Raw genomic sequence first — 8205 nt, 5'->3', positions numbered from 1 at the left:
TGCTCTTATTTGATAGAAATAAATTGGATTCTGAGGAAAAGAGCAAAGAGCCTACATCTTTTCAAGCTCTATTTTAAGGAGAAGAAGAAAATGAAGAAACCTTCTGCCACCTGTTCCCTCCTCTCTCCATTGACCACTACAAGGTCATTGATCTAGTCTATGAAGACCTTTTCTATCAACCCCTGAGGAGGCTGGTGAAGATAAAGCTGGTACTTGAGGTATGGGGTCTACTGTCCCTTATCAGACTCCAAAGCTAGAGAAGGGCCAAATGGATTGGACCTTTTGAAGTTCAGTCCACATGCCAGCATAGGAAGTTGTGATAAAGGATGCTGAAGGCCGGTTCTTCCAAGTAAAAAGGAGCGCCTTCGTTTTCTTTAAGGAGAGCTATCAGCCTCCATGACACCTCAGGTCGCTTCTTTCCTTTACCTATCTTGTTTACCATGTTTCTTTGTTTTTGATTGATTAGATTTTTGCATGAGTTAGTGAGATAAGTGTGAGGAAGGAGCTTACCAGTAGGAAAAAGTAGTTTAGTTTTTAGCTTATAGTTTTTTTTTTATTTTATTAAATTTTCCCCTCTATGTTCTTGTCTTCTTTCCTTTCTTCCTTTGTGCTTAATTGTCTACTTGGTCAAGCATTGTGGACAATGCTTTGTTCAAGTGTGGGGGAGGGAACCAAAGGGATTGATATTCAATAATTATGTTGTGTTTTTTCTGTGCTAATGAATGAAAAATCTGGTTTTCTAAAAATTTTCAAAATTTTGATTGATTTTCGAACATATTAGAAGATTTTTGAGTTAAAATTTTTGAAAATTTTTGCTTCAAGTAACTTACACTTGAATTTGTGTATTCTTGGACTTTGGTAAATGTTTTTGAACTTGTATTGATACTCATGAGAATTGCTATTTGTTCAAAGTTGATTGTTTTAGTTTCATTGGTCACAATTCTTCAAGCTTGCTTTTATATTGATTGGGTTAATGCATTGTGATTAATTTGGAGTACAATTATCTTTGTGCATGAGTATTTGAGATTTTAGCCTTGTTGGAAGATTCTTTGAGCCTAATTTTCATTCACAGTGAGTTGCATCCACTTACATTTTCCACTTTCTAGAACTTGTTCTAATTCTTAATGAAGACTTAGTTGCATTAATGTGATGAGCATGATAGAGGCATTCTTTTCTAAACCCTTATATTCCAAACACAAACCCACATGATTTTATCCATTGCTAACCATTTGAGCCTTCATCTTTTTCTTAAGTGCCAAGAGATGCATTATACATTCAAGTTTCCAACATCTTTACTATTACATTCATGATGTTGTTATAACTTTGTCTTCTTGGGTTTTGAATTGCCAAAAGAAAAAAAAACAGAGAAAAGAGAAATAGAAAAAGGCAAAGAAATAGAAGAAAATGCTTGAGAAAGCCAAAGAAAGAAAGATCAAAATAAAATTGGTACCATAGAATAAAATGTTCAAACAAGGCAATTCATTGGTGGTTTGAAGAACAAAGTTGTGCTTTAGAGAAATTAGAGTAATAGTAGTTGGAAACCTTTTCTAGATGCTTGGTGCTTAATCATTTCATATCTTTTTCACCTTATCTTATTTCATTTAGCCCTTTCCATCATATTAACCTTAAGTTCCTCTTGATCATTGTATTCATGCATTAGAAGTGGAGACTAGGATTGCAACAAGCTTATGGCAAAGTGGTTGATTAAGTGGATTTGAGAGAAAATTACCCCAACTTGGTGAGTAGAGTGAAACTTTATATCTTGAGTGTTTTCTCTTTTTCTCATTCCCATTTTATGATTGTAACTCTACTTTAATCTCTTTCATTAACCTAGATCACTATGGATGCTTATTTAAAGAGTTGGATTAATGGCACTACTGCTTTCTTTACTTTGAATTCATAGGGGTTCCCCATTTGTATCAATACTATTTCCTGCTTCATTTTGTATTGCCTTTGTCCAGGAGTCAAAGGTTTAAGTGTGGGGGATTTGATTTTAGCCCAATTAGTCTATGTTATTTCATATCATTTTAAGGGTATTTATCATAGATTTTGGCTCCTTTTAATGATAATTTGCTTAATTTAGATTAAGAGTCCTTACTTTGAGTTAGTATCTTTTTTAGGGTAAATTGTCATAATTGGTTATTATTGTATTCAGTTGATTTCTAGGACAATTGATGCTTCAAATTTTTGCTTTTTATTTGTAGGACACTTGAGAATTGGAGCTAAGATCAAAGACTAAAGGATTCACAACACAAGATCAAGTATCAGCACTAACACACTTCCGCCGCGGCAAGAGAATTCTTTGCCGCGGCGCCAAAATGGAAATCTCACCATGATCTCTCGGGCAGAGTTCGCCGCGGCCAACTAACTTAGCTTCGCCGCGGCGAACACACAAGATTAGGTGGAGCTCCTCTCGAGAATGCTTTACCGCGGCGAAGTGTATAACCTTCGCCGCGGCGAAAGACTCTTATCATCAAGCAACGCCAGATCCTGTCAGAAACGCGAAAGGAGCCTCTAAATCATATGATCGACCCATATGGACCCTTTAACTCCTTAGAAACCTATTTTTGAAAGAACACTCTTCTTTCAGCCACCTGATTGAGCTCAAAATATTAATTTCTTTTCATATCATTATCCATGATTTTTGTCATACTTTCTGGTCCTTTTAAGTGAAAATTGTGCTTAACTGAGATTTATGGTTCTTACTTGGAGTTAGTGTCATTTTGAGGATTAAATTGTCATAATTGGTTGTTAATTGGATTCAATTAACCTCTAGGACAATTGATACTTCAATTTGTTACTTTTTATTGTAGGACACTAAAGATTTGGGGTCAGAATTGAAGAACTCAAGGCAAAAGAAACAAGAGAAGATCCTCTGCCTAGGTTCGCCGCGGCCAACATCTCACTTCGCCGCGGCGAAATCCCATCCGTGAAGGCAGGTCTCTGCCATGTTTCGCGCGCGGCGAACCTATTATTCGCCGCGGCGAACCCCTCGGAGCAGCAAATTCCAGACCCGACCATTTCGGGAAATTTTGACCTACCCATCCCCAAAAACCGACCCATGCACGTAAGTTTCGGGTTAGAAACCCTATTTTAGGTATGATGACAGCAGATGAGGGGGGAGGGAGCCTCCACCTTCGTATCTTTCATCCTCTTCTCTCATTTTCACCTCAGAAACCCTAATCCCATTTCCATTTCTTCCATCTGCTGCTACCATGGCTGAAGAACATTATCTAGTTGGAGTTGGTTCAAGAGTTATGGCTAGCTAAGCCTCTCAACTCTTGAATATGGTGGAAGGAGCATGAGTTCCAAGAGCTTCAAAGGGGAGTTAGCTTCATCTATGAGTTCTAGTTCTTTATTTATGAATTTCTAGGTCTAGGATTTGTAAATTTGAGCTGAGCTATTTTGATTATGGTTGTAATCAATTCTGGATGATTGTTTTGTGTATTGGATTAGTTAATGTTGAATTTGAGCTTTAATATATGTGGTTACATATATGTTTCTATGCATCCCTTTTGATACTCTCTGTCTTGCATGGTAATGTGTGATTGTTGAGTTGATCTGAGCTTGCATTTAACCAAGTGCATTAATTAATCTTATACACACACCAAGTGAGCTTAATAGGATCTTATGAAATGGGTGACATTGATTAAGATCCTAGACTTAAAGGGTTCTTTAAGGTTTTCATTAGAAGACTTGGTGATTTCTACTCCCAAATTATTTTGAACTATGATTGCTTCAAAGCTATATTCAAGAGATTTCATATCATTAACTTCACTTCATCACCACTATCTTAGAAAAATCCAAAAACATAGTAACTTAGATCAGTATTCATTGCATTTAGTTTTGGCATTTCATTAATGGCTAAAAACAACCAAAAACCCCTTTTTCATTACTCTGCATAGCATTAATCTAACTTAGACATCTAATTTAGGCTCCCAAAAGAGAAACGACCCGAGTTTGCTCTACTGCATAGCTTGGATAAATTTTTGAGCGAGAACCTCTAAGCGAACGACAGAAAGGCTCTCTTTCAAGTGGCGCCGTTGCCGGGGAGCCAAGAAATTGGTTCTCTAGGTTAGCTTGTGCTATTTGATTGACTTTTGAGGTTTTTGATCTTTATGGGTAGCATTTAGGGTAGTTTAGTTGCATATTTGTTCATAGTATAGGTTTTCATCTTGCATAGCATCAAAATTTTTGGAAATACAAACAAATATACTGATTTTCTTGATTTTCAGCATTTCTCACGTTGCATCAGTGAAGTCCAGTGTCTGATAAGCATACTGCTGCCCACTTCGCCGCGGCCAACATTACCTTTCGCCGCGGCCAACTTTTCGAATTACTGAAGAAATTCCCTCGGGATACTTTCGCCGCGGCCAACCTGTTATTTCGCCGCGGCCAACTTTTGAAAAACCGAAGGAATTTCTCTCGGGACACTTTCGCCGCGGCCAACCCCTGTTTTCGCCGCGGCCAACTCCCGACAATCAGACATCTGGTCTTCTCTCTGCAAACTTTCTCACCGGCCAACCCCTGATTTCGCCGCGGCCAACTTCTCTGAAAGTTTTTAACACGTGCATTCAGCTTCTTTATCTGTGCATACTTACATACCCCACCCATACATACTCATACTCATCCATACATACTAATACTCATCCATATACTTTCATACTCACACCTTACACTTGCATCCATCACATTGCATACTTTTATTTGACTTTGTGTGCTGCAAGTCAATTTTGTTACTTTTTCTCTTGTGATACTTATTTTGCATGCCACGAAAAACCAAGCTTGTGCCCTATAACCCTGAGATTGAGAGAAGACTCACAGAGATAAGAAGAGAGAAAAGAGTCGGAGGGACAAGTGAGTTGGTGATCGAGCAAGAGAATATTTCAGTGGAATCTAGCCTATCCAGTAGTGAGAGTGAACCTACTGACCAAGAGATAATGGCTGATTTACCACAAAACCAACCTCATCCTAACCCCAATGCCAACCAAGTAAGGAATGGAGGCAATGGAGGAAATGGTGAGCAAGAGAGAGTGGGAGAAAATAATGGGAACCCTAGAAGAAGAACAATTAGGGAAGCCACCACATCTGATGTTAACTTTGACCCATTTACTGCTGCATGTCCAAATTTTGAAGTTAATTTTGAGATTAAGGGTTTTGATTAACTCTCTTCCTAAATTTCATGGCTTGACAGGAGAAGACCCATACCTCCATTTGCAATCTCTTTCCATGATTTGTCAGAGTATGAAGCCTGTGGGAGCATCGTTGGACCAAGTGCTATGGAAGGTTTTTCATCTATCCTTGGAAGGCAAGGCTAGGGAGTGGTACATGAGCCTTCCAAGACATGTAGCTGATGCATACCATAGCTGGGGGAACTTAAGGAAGGCATTTTTGGAGAAATACTTTCCGGCTTCTCGAACTTCATCAATGAGGAAGGAGATTTATTCTGCCAAGCAAGACTACGATGAATCCCTCTACGATTACTGGAATAGATTTCAGGACCTACTTTCAAGATGCCCACATCATCAAATTCCGGATGAGCAACTGGTGCAGTACTTCTATGATGGGTTGAAGAACCAAGAGAAGGGTATGTTGGATGCTGCATCGGGAGGATCTTTAATAGACTCTACTGCTGCAGAAGCTTGGGATTTGATAAAGAAGATGGCTCTGAATCATCAACAACATGGGGTGAGAGATACAAAAGGAGTACATGAGATGGGAGCTGCTTCGGTGCACAACAGAAGAATGGACGCTTTGGAATCAAAGGTGGATTCTTTGGGAAGCCAAGTGACATCTCAACTATCTTTGATCACTGCTGAATTGAAGAATATGAGTGTGCATCGCCCATCCACTCCTATGGACATTACAGCGCCTAGTTGTGACACATGTGGATCAGTCATGCATATATCTAGCGTTTGTCCGGGCCGTTATGAGGAAGTGTCCGCAGTCTTCCAAGGCCGCCCAAATCAAAAATGGGACCCCTATTCCAACACTTACAATGAGGGGTGGAAATCAAACCCTCGATTGGGCTGGAGGAATGATGATAGTAGACCTCCAAATAGATTTCAGAAGAGTGGAGGAGCTGGTCCATCTTCAAACCAGTTCCAAAACCAGTCTCAAGCCCTTGCGGTCCCACCTAAGGATGAAACGAATCAACTTCTACAGAATATGATGGCTTTAATGAAGGAAGAAAGGGCTGCCAACGCTACTCAGTTCAACTCCTTAGCTTCACTAATTCAACAAGATTCATCCAAGAATGATGCTAGATTTAGTGCTTTGGAAAAGAGAATGGAGCAATGGGAGACTAAATCTGAGAACATGAACTCCTATGTTACTCAGTTATCCAACAACATGAGTGAGCAACAAGCTAGAAGCAGTGGCACCATTCCTTCCAATACCGTCATAAACCCAAAGGGTTTGAATGCAATCGCGCTACGAAGTGGGAAGCAAGTAAGATTCAGTGAAGAGGAAGAGGAATCAGTTGATGAGGAGATTGAGTGTGATAAGCCTCTTCCTAAACATTCAAGAGTTAAGAATTCTGAGAGTGCAAAAGAGAGAGAATTGCTAGATGAAAAGAGTCAACTCTTCTAAGTAGCAAAGGAGCAAAATCTGAGAGTAATTATGAGGAAGCAGCATCAAAGGAGCATGATGGGTCATCTAAGCATGGAGCTGGTAAGCTGAATGATAAAGAGGTAAATCTCAAAGACCTTCCTTTTCCTAATTCATACTTGATAAGCAAAAGAAAGACTGAAACTAAATTTGAAAAAGATGTGATTGATTTGTTCAGTAGAGTGGAAGTTAATATTCCTTTGCTTGATCTTGTTAAGAGAGTTCCTGCTTATGCTAAATACCTTAAAGACCTGTGTACCCATAAGAGGAAGTTTAGACCAAATGAAAGAGTCCAAGTGAGCTCGAATGTGTCTGCCCTGTTTAAGCCTCAAATCCCTGTGAAATGCCAGGACCCTGGATCCTTCACCATCCCTTGCACAATAGGAAAAGTTTCTATAAGGGGAGCCTTACTAGATCTAGGAGCAGCTATTAATGTGATGCCTAAGTCTGTATACACTTCACTAGGAGTCAAGACGCTTAAGTCTACCACTGTAGTACTCCAGTTGGCTGATAGAAGTATTAGGTATCCGGAAGGCATCATAGAGGATATTTTGGTTCAAGTTAAGGATTTGGTCTTTCCTGCTGATTTTTATGTACTTGATATGTCCTCTGAGCTTGTCCATGACACCACACTGATTCTTGGTAGACCCTTCTTGAGGACTGCTAACACTATGATTAGCATGAAAGAAGGTACCATCACTATGGAAGTAGGAGATCATAAGGTTTGTTTTAACATGTATGAAGCAATGAGGCATCCTTATGAAGACTATTCTCTCTTGGGTGTAAATATGATTGATGTTGCTGTTGATGATATCTGTTCTGAGTTTGAATTGCTAGATGATTCCTCTAGTTCTGAACTTTATTCAGTTATTTCTGATGATGAGGATGACACTATTTCTTCTTTTTCATCCCTTTACTCTACACCTTCTTCTTGCTCATGTGGTGATAAAGATACATGCCTTGATTGCACTGTGTTTAATTGTATGCTCTCCCTCCCACATGCATTCTCTATTTCCTCCCTTGACCCCAATTTAGACTTTGATCCCTCTATTGTCAGCGATAATTCCCTTGGGGAAGGGTTTTCTGTTGCTATTTCAGATATGGAGGACGAAGTCATGGAAGAGATTCCCTCTAAGGCAGTTGCTGTAGATCAACTACAAGTTGGTTCAACGCTTGGAGAGGAAGCTATCTGCAAGGTTGAGGAATTTTCACTGATTGAAGGAAAGGGGAGTAATCTTTTCTCTCTTGAACTTCATAATTTGATTCCATCTATTGTGCAACCACCTACTCTTGAGTTGAAACCCCTGCCCCCTACTGTGAAATATGCTTTTCTAGAGTCTGATGAGCGATTACCGGTCATTATAGCTAACTCCCTATCTAAGGTTGAGGAAGAAAGACTCCTTACTGTTTTGAGAGAGCATAAGAGGGCTATTGGGTGGACTTTAGCGGACATTCCTGGAATTAGTCCAGCCATTTGCACACATAGAATCTTGCTTAGTGAAGGTTCAAAATCAGTGAGACAACCCCAGAGAAGACTAAACCCCCTGATTCTTGATGTGGTTAAAAAGGAAATTACCAAACTTCTAAGTGCTGGGA

The sequence above is a fragment of the Neltuma alba genome, unplaced genomic scaffold (assembly GCF_004799145.2).
Source record: "Neltuma alba isolate B1F8T4 unplaced genomic scaffold, ASM479914v2 tig00010627_pilon, whole genome shotgun sequence".
NCBI classification, from domain to species: Eukaryota; Viridiplantae; Streptophyta; class Magnoliopsida; order Fabales; family Fabaceae; genus Neltuma; species Neltuma alba.
This window is presented reverse-complemented; position numbering follows the sequence as displayed.